This window comes from Palaemon carinicauda, chromosome 11 (genome assembly GCF_036898095.1).
Source record: "Palaemon carinicauda isolate YSFRI2023 chromosome 11, ASM3689809v2, whole genome shotgun sequence".
NCBI lineage: Eukaryota > Metazoa > Arthropoda > Malacostraca > Decapoda > Palaemonidae > Palaemon > Palaemon carinicauda.
The window spans coordinates 14,385,768-14,396,027 of NC_090735.1; the positions used below are offsets into that span (position 1 = coordinate 14,385,768).

Genomic DNA, 10,260 nt, shown 5'->3' on the forward strand with positions numbered 1-10,260 from the left:
TGGGTTATGAAAAGTGTGGGTGGAATAATCCATCTCGTATGAGTATGGCCATTATCCCCGTTGTTTTTAAAGTTCCTATGATTTAGATAACGTTGAAGATAGGAGGCATCACTAGAGCCAAGTTAAAAAAAAAAAAAAAAAAAAAAAAAAAAAAAAAAAAAAAAAAAAAAAAAAAAAAAAAAAAAATTAATTTTGTAGGAAAGGTCTCCTTCATCCCATATTCTTTTTTTTTTTTTTTTTTTGAGTGGATAGGCCTACCCTCGTTATGTATTGGAATTCCTTAACCCTGGAGAAGCTTTCTGCACCTTTTCATGGTTCCAAAAATGATCTTTAAGCTTTAATGTATGAGTACATCGTCGCAAAAGCTTAAAATTTTAAATCATAATTTTGTTGTTTCAGTCTAAGGGTGATTTGAAACCTAATCTTATCTGACGAATATATCATGAAACGAAATAAATTATTGATTTGAATGACATCTAGTCTAGAAAATGAAAAAAAAAAAAAAAAAAAAAGACATTCGAAAGCGTTGTGATAAAAACATCGCTTTTAAATAAATCTTATTATCTATTTTATGTAATATCATCAGTTATTTTTAATTGATAGTTATGGAATTGGTGTTATACGTTGTTTCTGACATGTGAGATTAGACTAAAAAATGTGTTTCTTTGTGATTTTCTTTTTGTTGAATTATTCAAGACGGAAGATATATTTAAGATTAGACTAAAAAATATGTTTCTTTGTAATTTTCTTCTTCTTCTCCTTCTTCTTCTTAGTGAATTATTCAAGGTGGGGGATTAATTCTAAGTATTTTCTTTTTAGTCGATAGGAAGAGTGATTAAGATTAGACTAAAAAATATATTTCTTTGTGATTTTCGTCTTAGTGAATTATTCAAGGCGGAAGATATAATTCTAGAGATTTTTTTTTTAGTCGTGAGAGAAAGAATATTACTCAAAATCAACTTTCCTTCTCCTGATCGAGTTTGTAATATATGAACCCATAGGTGAGGTTATTTCTGATTTTCTAATATATAGTATGTAGTATTCATTTAACTAAAAAAAAGTCTAATTAAGAAAGTAAAGACCACGCGCGTCTGTGTGTAGGTAGGCCTACTCGTGTAAACCCTACAAGCATTAGCTCAACCTAGAGAAGACGTAGCCTTCATATTTTTTAACTGGGAATTAATCTTGAAACTGTACTGTATAAAAAGGAATTCCTTCTACACAATCACTATTATTATCATTATTATTATTACTAGCTGAGCTACAACCCTAGTTGGAAAAGGAAGATGCTATAAGCTCAAGGGCTCCAACAAGGAAATGTAGCCCAGTGAGGAAAGGAAATAAATAAACGATATAACAAGCAATAAACAATTAAAATAAAATACTTTAAAAGCAATAACAACATTAAAACAGATGTGTCATACACAAACTATAAAAAGACTTAGGTCAGCCTGTTCAACATAAAAACATTTGCTGCAACTTTAAACTTTTGAAGTTCCACTATTTCAACTACCCGATTAGGAAGACCATTCCACAACTTGGTCACAGCTGGAATAAAACTTCTAGAATACTGCGTAGATCTACAATCAACCGACCTTATTGACTTTACACATTTCAATGCAGCCCCCTTCCTTAGAAGACTTATTTTCTGTTCTCTTCCTTTGAAGGCTTAATCACTTAACTGAAGGCTTAGACTGCATAAATTTTCACTAAACTGTCTTTGAGTGTTTCTTGTATGCTTACAAGAAACGCACAAAAACTACATGCTACTAAGAATCCTAAACATGCACTTGATTATCTCCCACTCAGGTCTAAGCCATGGAAGTGCAATATTTGCTCGGGACAAGTCTATTATCCAAAATAGCATAGATATAGCTGTTGTGTTGGGGCAATTGAGACCTTCAGGCAGACTCTGAACACATAAACATCACGTCAGTTTATAAACCACCACATACACCCTTTGCACGGCCTCAAACGAACCATCCTGACAATAAAGCAGTCCTTATTGTAGGGGACTTCAACAGCCACAGTACCATCTGGTGCTGTGACCAAAATGACTATATCTGAGAGGCGGTGGAGGAGTGGGCCATGCCACATGACCTCACCATCTTATATGACGCAAAGAACGATGGATTCTTCCAAAGTGCACGTTGAAGAAGAGGGTACAACCTAGACCTGGCTTTTGTCTCCTCCAAGCACCACCAAAACTTTGCAAAAACCATATATAATCCAATTTCTAAATATCAACAACAATGACCATAGAAATAAAGCTTGTCATCAAACCTAGGGAGACCAATCACCAAATACCCAGATTTAAACCCCACAAATAAAATTAGGAAGATTACTCAAGTAATATAAAAGCAAAGATATCGAACACACCTCCTGACCCTCAGCAGTATGAGATTTTTCAATTATTAATGTGGAAGACTGCAAAGAACAACATTCCTAGAGGCTGCAGAAATTCTTGCAGCCCTGGCCTTAATGACCAAAGCATAGACTTGTACCAAAGATACATCATTTCAGCCTTCAAAAGTCCTTTGTTGGATGTAGGCCTTCCCCAGGTTTCTCCACAGACTTCTATCACAAGCTATTCTGTGCCACTGTTGCTTATGTTGGTCTAAGTCATCTCGCCAGCGGGTTTTTTGTCTTCCTCGGTTTCTTGTGTATCCTCGGGGTGTCCAGAAGGTTGTTCGTGATGTCCATCGGTTGTCTGTCATCCTGGCAATGTGCCTTGCCCAGTTCCATTAGAGCTTGCTAATGGTTTCTTTGAAACCAAAGATACATAGAGGCTTAAAATGAAGATTCCTTTGCCATCAATACAATTGAGCTTGGAGGATCTATACTTACAGTAGGTAGTAGGTTAGCCAGGGCACCAGCCGCCCATTAAGATACTACCGATAGAGAGTTATGGAGTCCTTTAACTGGCTAGACAGTACTGCATTGGATCCTTCTCTCTGGCTATGGGTTTTTTCCTTTTGGCTACACATACACCGAATAGGTTGGCCTATTCTTTATAGAATCTCCTCTCTCCTCATACATCTGATAACACTGAAATTACCAAACAATTCTTCTTCACCCAAGAGGTTAACTAATGCACTGTAATTGTTCAGTGGCTATTTCCCTCTTCGTATGGTAGAAGAGACTATTTAGTTATGGTAAGCAACTCTTCTAGGAGGACACTTCAAAATCAAACCACTGTTCTTTAGTCTTGGACAGTGCCATAGCCTCTGTACCATGGTCTTCCACTGTCTTGGGTTAGAGTTCTCGTGCTTGAGGGTACACTCGGGCACACTTCTATCTAGTTTCCCTTCCTCTTGTTTTGTTAAAAAAAATTTTCATAGTTTTTATAGGAAATATTTTTTTTTTCAATGTTACTATACTTAAAAATATTTTACTTTTCTTTATTTCCTTTCCTCACTGGGCTATTTTCCCTGTTGGGGCCCCTGGGCTTATAGCATCCTGCTTTTCCAACTAGGGTTGTAACTTAGCATTTAATAATAATAATAATAATAATAATAATAATAATAATTAGTAACTAAACTATAACCAAAATCAATTTGACTAATAACAGCAAAAATGGTTGGGCCATCATAAAAACAACTCTGAAGATCAAAGCCAGCCAAGAATAGCCAGTCAACCACAGCGAAGTGGCTCACCAACTCTTATTAATGGAAAACCAAATAAAAAAAAAGAAAGGGGATACTTAACGAAAATGAAAATGGACATGTAACAAGCTATGTCTGAGAATAACCAGGATTGCCTACCCTTCGCAATGCAAGAACAGAATATGGCAATGAAACTTCTTAAAACTGGGGAAACAATCGGATTAGATGGAATTACAGTAGAGATGATCCTACACTTTGGAAATAGGACCAAAGAATGGCTCCTAGCACTATGCAATAAATGTGCAACAGCCTATCAAACACCAAAGGTATGGAGAGGAGCAAAAGTAGTAGCTTTGCTAAAACTAGGTAAAAACCCTTTGTCTCCTAAAACTTACAGATCAATACCACTGTTGCATCACATATAAATCACATGAACACGTGATGATAGCACCAATATCTCAAAATATCGAAGGAAAATTATCATCTGAATAAGCAGGCTTCTGAACAGGCCAATCATGCTGCAGTCAGGTTCTGAACTTAATCTATGGACTTGAGAAGAAACAAATTACTGGGGCAGCCTTTGTAGATCTTACAGCTGCACTCCTAAAAGAGGCTCAAATAGTTGAAGATGCCAACATAATAAGAATCATAGAGTCAATCCTTGTAAATTGATGGTTCTTTGTAGAAATGGACAAGAAAAGCAGGTGAGACCCAAATGAACGGTTCCCCCGGGGGTCTGTGCTGGCTCTCATTTTATTCAACATTCATACAAATGACCAACTAGAGTTTCAGGATATGCAAAGATTCATATATGCAGACGACCTATGCATTGCCACACAGTCCCAATCCTTAGAAGAAATAGACGAGGGACTATCAAGGACTTTATCATCTCTCTCAGTATACTATACAAAATGGCACCTCAATGCAAACCCCTGCAAAATGCAGGTGTGTTTATTCCCCCTTAACAATGACGAAGCTAACTGGAATCTAAAGATCATGTGGGAAAATAAAGAATTAGATCCCACCCATATCCAGAATATCTAGGTATTACTCTTAACAGAACTCTTAGCTTTAAGGGACACACAAACAAAGGAAAAATCTATCAACAAGAAACAACTTGCTTACCAAATTAGCCTACACAAGCTGGTGAGCAGATCTAAAAACTCTCAACAGCTCTAGGCTAGCATCTTGCTATTCTACTGCAGAATATTGTTCACCAGTGTGAGAAAGATCATGCCACGCAAAGAAAGTGAGTCCAGAGCACAATAGACCATGTCAAATAATCACCTGCACATTAAAAGCAACACTACTATCATCTCTTTAGACTGGCCAGTATACACCAACTTAAATTCGATCAGATGGTATTGCCAAAAATAAAATGGTCAAACAGATGAATGATCAAAGGCATCCACTTCATGGTCATCAGGCAACAATTCAAGAAAGAGCTTCATGGCCATGGGGGAGCCTGAACATTTAAACCATGCTACCTACAGATTGATGAAATGGAGGGAGCGTGACCGTAATACAACCAATGAAGCCTTACCTGACCCTAACAAACACCTACCTTGTGGAGCATCCCTTAACAGAAAGGAGTGTACCACCTTAAATAGAGTAAGATCTAAGGTTGGGAAGCCAGAAGCTAGACTTTAGAAGTGGGAATATGTCACCAATGCATTATGGCTATTGTCCCTGTGGTGAATCACCCAGACCATGTACCACATCACCCTTTGCTGCCCACTGGGACCTGCATGTTCTCATGTATATATACTGGAAGAAAATGACAGCCATCCATCGGATACACAAGGGGTGTGATAAGATATGATGATGAATAAGTTGTTTTCTTTCGTCCTTTTCACATAAGCAAAACAACTTGAGGGTTGTGGTGGCCTAAGTAGTAACGTCCCTGACTGGTGATCGCCAGACTGGGGTTCGAGTCCCGTTCAAACTAGCTAGTTCCTTTGGTCACTACAATCTCACTATCCTTGTGAGCTAAGGAGGAGGGGGGGGGGGGGGCGTTTGGGGGGCTTCTGTAGGTCTATCTACTGAGTCATCAGGAGCCATTGCCTGAACTTCCTTGGTCCTAGCTTGGGTGGAGAGGTGGCTTGGGCGCTGATCATATGTATATATCTGGACACTCTATAGCGCATTGTCCTGCTTGATAGGGGAGTGTCACTGTCCTTTGCCTTTGCTATTCATGAATGACCTTTAAACCTTTAAACCCACCCTTGTGTTTACTGTTAACATAACCCTATTTCCATTAAGCCACCGTTTATTTTTAACTCGCGTAAAAAGACCTCCAGCTATTCTTTCTATCATTTACAAAGAGAAATCGAAGCTTAATTTCATCATGATAATTTAGGGAAGTCCAAGTCTTCCTTATATCGTCTGCAGTGCTTGATTCCAAATATACCAAACGCTACAATTCTTTCATAATCAACTTTTACAATTTTCCTGGCTTCCTTTTCCCCTGTCATTTTGATAATCCTCAACTCTGTCACTTTAAGTTTTTTTCTTTCCTAATAAAACACTTTCAAACCTTTGTTCAGTTTCTGATTCTTCGTTTGGAATCCATTCACAAATCCCAACTGCTTACCATCTCAATTGTAACCAAAATCTATTCAAACAACACTGAAGCATGTCATCACACACTCACCATTGACTCTGATAACACCGTTCAAATAGATATTAAAACATTTACGAAGACAATTTAAGGGCGACTCAATTTTTTTTTTTTTTTTTTTTTTTTTTTTTTTTTTTTTTTTTTTTTTTTTTACACTCAGCCAGTCACTTTTTCCATTTACATATTCTCACCTATAAATAAATACATATGAGTTTTAGTTCATCACAGACTACTGCCTTCCTTAAAAATTCTCAATATTCAAGCACACGCCGTTGTATTTTTTTTTTTTTTTTCCGGGGATGATTAAAGACCACAAAATGTGATTACGTAATACAGCAATTTTCCGCATTTACCTCCAAAAACTACATAGCTTGATCACCTAGGATCTACAACGCATCGATGTATTATTTACAAGATTTCTAATACACGGATACTACAATAACGAAGGCTTATTAGCTTTTTTTTTTTTTTTTTTTTTTTTTTTTTTTTTTTTTTTTTTTTTTTTTTTTACAAAATGCTGTTCTGCGCACATAATAATTAAACAAAAATGCATACACAAATACATAGCCATATCTATATTACGCAAATGCTCACGTGTTCATGTTTGTGAATATGTACGTTTGAAACATCTAAAATATCTATCAAAATCACCAGACGTCCAGTTACCCATTGTAACTATGCATAGATGGGAACTATGTACATTCTAAAATGAATTTAGTGATTGTATAAAGACCTTTGTACATGCTGACTTCCAAACCATTCAAGAAATACGCAAAGGAAATCCTTACTTACATTTAAAGAGTAAAACTGAGGCAATTTTGTCCGGTTCCGCTGTTTACACACTTGCCTTACAGACTGGCCCTGGGGACTTGTTACTGTGGGTTGCCAGATTATGTCCAATGGATTATCGTACATGAGCCCTAAATTTATCGTTTCTCACCCAAAATTATCGTACACCCTTTCAACACATGAAGTTATATAAATTATTTATTTCAAGGTATCTTAGTAAACACACACACACACACACACTATATATATATATATATATATATATATATATATATATATATATATATATATATATATATATATACATACATATATATATATATATACACATATATATATATGTATATATATATATATATATATATATATATATATATATATATATATATACATATATATATATATATATATATATATGTATATATATATATATATATATATATATATATATATATATATATATATATATATATACATATGTATATATATATATATATATATATATATATATATATATATATATGTATATATATATATATATATATATATATATATATATATATATATATACATATACATATATATATATATATATATATATATATATACATATACATATATATATATATATATATATATATATATATATATATATATATATATATATATATATATATATATATATATATATATATATCTCACGCTTCTGTTACAAAACATTTTTGTATAATAGTGAACTGTTTTTAACTCCGTATCCTTGAGTTCATTTTCTACTCTTCATGGATCTACTGTTTCAAGACTGTTTATATATATATATATATATATATATATATATATATATATATATATATATATATATATATATATATATATATATATATATATATATATATATATAACGTACTGTTGTTCTACAAATGAAAATAATGATTCTTTAGATAACAACGAAACTTTTACGTGTAGTGCAGTATTGTAATAATTACTTTGTCTGACTGAAGAAAATGCACTGACGTTTCTGCAAAACCTGATCAAAAATAGTAAAAGACTTCAATCAAATGGATCATAAAGACAATTGAAAATTAATTCTACAGACATAACTCTCCCTGACAACTGATATCATTGAAATCAAAATTCGGAGCTCTCCATTGCTCGAATATATACCTCAATTGTTTAAATGAAATTAAATTTCTAGCCAACAGAAACGTATAAATTGTTGAAGATATACAGATAACACATAGTAATTCTGATTCTTATTCAAAGAGAAAATTCCATTTAAATAGTAAAAGTATCTCTATAACAAGATCTTTCATTATAGTGTTTTCGTGTCCCATTTTGTTTGATAAAATACATTTTCCATTGATTAAAAGCTTTGCCAATCCTATGCTAAGGTAATGCGTAACCTTTCTCCTTCCATTGAGTTAATCTCTTGTCTTATTCCTCCCACCTGCGGACCCACAGGAATGGTAGGCTACCCTCATTAACGGGAAAACAACCAGAAAGAAAACCATGGATAAATCTAATAATTTTGAAGAATTTGATAAAATGCTTGTGAAAAAAATGTAAAATTATGTTTTTTCTTTTCTCTCTTTTCTGAAACCTCGAAATTATCGTCCATAAGCGTACGATACCTAAGGTATGTATCGTATATCGTACCGGACCCAAAATAATCGTACATGTACGATAATTATCGTACGAATGGCAACCCGTGACGTCACTCACCGTCACTAGACTAGAGTTCTCAACTTCCCAATGATGGAGAATGGTCTTGGCTGCCAAACTTACGATAACTATCATAGGTGTACGATTTAACGGGGTTATTATTATTATTATTATTATTATTATTACTTACTAAGCTACAACCCTAGTTGGAAAAGCAGTATGCTATAAGCCCAGGGGCTCCAACAGGGAAAATAGCTCAGTGCGGAAAGGAAAAGAGGAAAATAAAATATTCTAAGAAGAGTAACAACAATAAATATCTCCTATATAAACTATAAAAACTTTAACAAAACAAGAGGAAGAGAAATAAGATAGGAGAGTGTGCTCGAGTGTACCCTCAAGCAAGAGAACTCTAACCCAAGACAGTGAAAGGCCATGGTACAGAGGCTATGGCACTACCCAAGACTAGAGAACAATGGTTTGATTTTGGAGTGTCCTTCTCCTAGAAGAGCTGCTTACCATAGCTAAAGAGTCTCTTCTACCCTTAACAAGAGGAAAGTGGCACTGAACAATTACAGTGCAGTAACCCTACAGTGCGCTACATTATAATTATAATTAATATAGGTATCATTTTTTTTTTTCAAAGATAATTTTGTGTTTCGTATTGAAAACTCTTGAAGGTTAACGTAGTGCCACTTGCATTGTTGTGTGAGAATATTCCCTCTGAATATCGTCCTTGATTTGCTTATTACTTAATGTCCAATTGTTTCATTTCCGGAGTGTTGACTGACACTATCCAAGTCATGTGGGAAATGAAGTCTCCATTTTTAAGTGCGGTTATATATTCATTGATTCGCCTTTCTGGGTAGGCATAATTTATAAAGTTTGATATAGTGGCTTATCACGTGTTAATTCTATAATACGGGTCGAAATTTAATTTAAGTATGTGTTGATGAGATCATGGTGAGGGGTAGATGGAGATGGTTTGGTCATACTCTACGTACTCCCCAGGAGAGATTAGTGCACCAAACTTTCAACTGGGCTCCACAAGGCACTAGAAGAGTTGAAAGACCTAGATCTACGTGGCTGAGGAATATGAAGCGTGAAGTAGGAGCGAACGAATGGAGAAGTATTGATTTAAAAGCTCAAGAGACGACTGGCGAAATCTAACTGAGGCCCATTGCACCAATAGGCGTAGGAGGAGATGATGATGTTTGAAATATTAGGATATAGACCTATACGTTTTAAAATGATGGTTAATCAGCGCATACAAAGAACTAGAATATTAGATGAAGGAATTCACTAGATTTTAATTGTTTGATCAACAACTTTTGATAACTGTTACAAGTTGAAGATCAGACAGGAGACTAGTAGGCCTACCCAAAACAAGGCAGAAATAACTAAAATTAAAGAAAAGGAAAAGAATTTGCAATTAATATTACGTCATACTCCTTCAAATGACCTGCATGTAGTTAAAGAAACATTTCTCAATGAAAAATAGCAGGATAAGAATGATTTTATGTTAATTAGCTACGAACAATCATACTTCTAGTTTTCATTTGGAGAGATTGATTGATTGATTTGAAGTTC

At 34.5% G+C, this 10,260-nt stretch overlaps 1 protein-coding gene across 2 annotated transcripts in view; it reads right to left on the reverse strand.

Annotated features, from left to right (window-relative positions):
• LOC137649976 (cytochrome P450 3A8-like) overlaps positions 1–7,086 on the reverse strand; it is a 25,116-nt gene extending 18,030 nt beyond the window's left edge. Inside the window, exon 1 of one of the 2 annotated variants that reach the window (XM_068382966.1) lies at positions 7,018–7,085. The gene's annotated coding sequence lies outside the window, so the exon portion shown is untranslated. Of the gene's footprint in view, positions 1–7,013 lie in introns of both variants that reach the window. The other variant, XM_068382967.1, reaches the window with a different exon arrangement.
• Between the last annotated feature and the right edge of the window lie 3,174 nt (positions 7,087–10,260).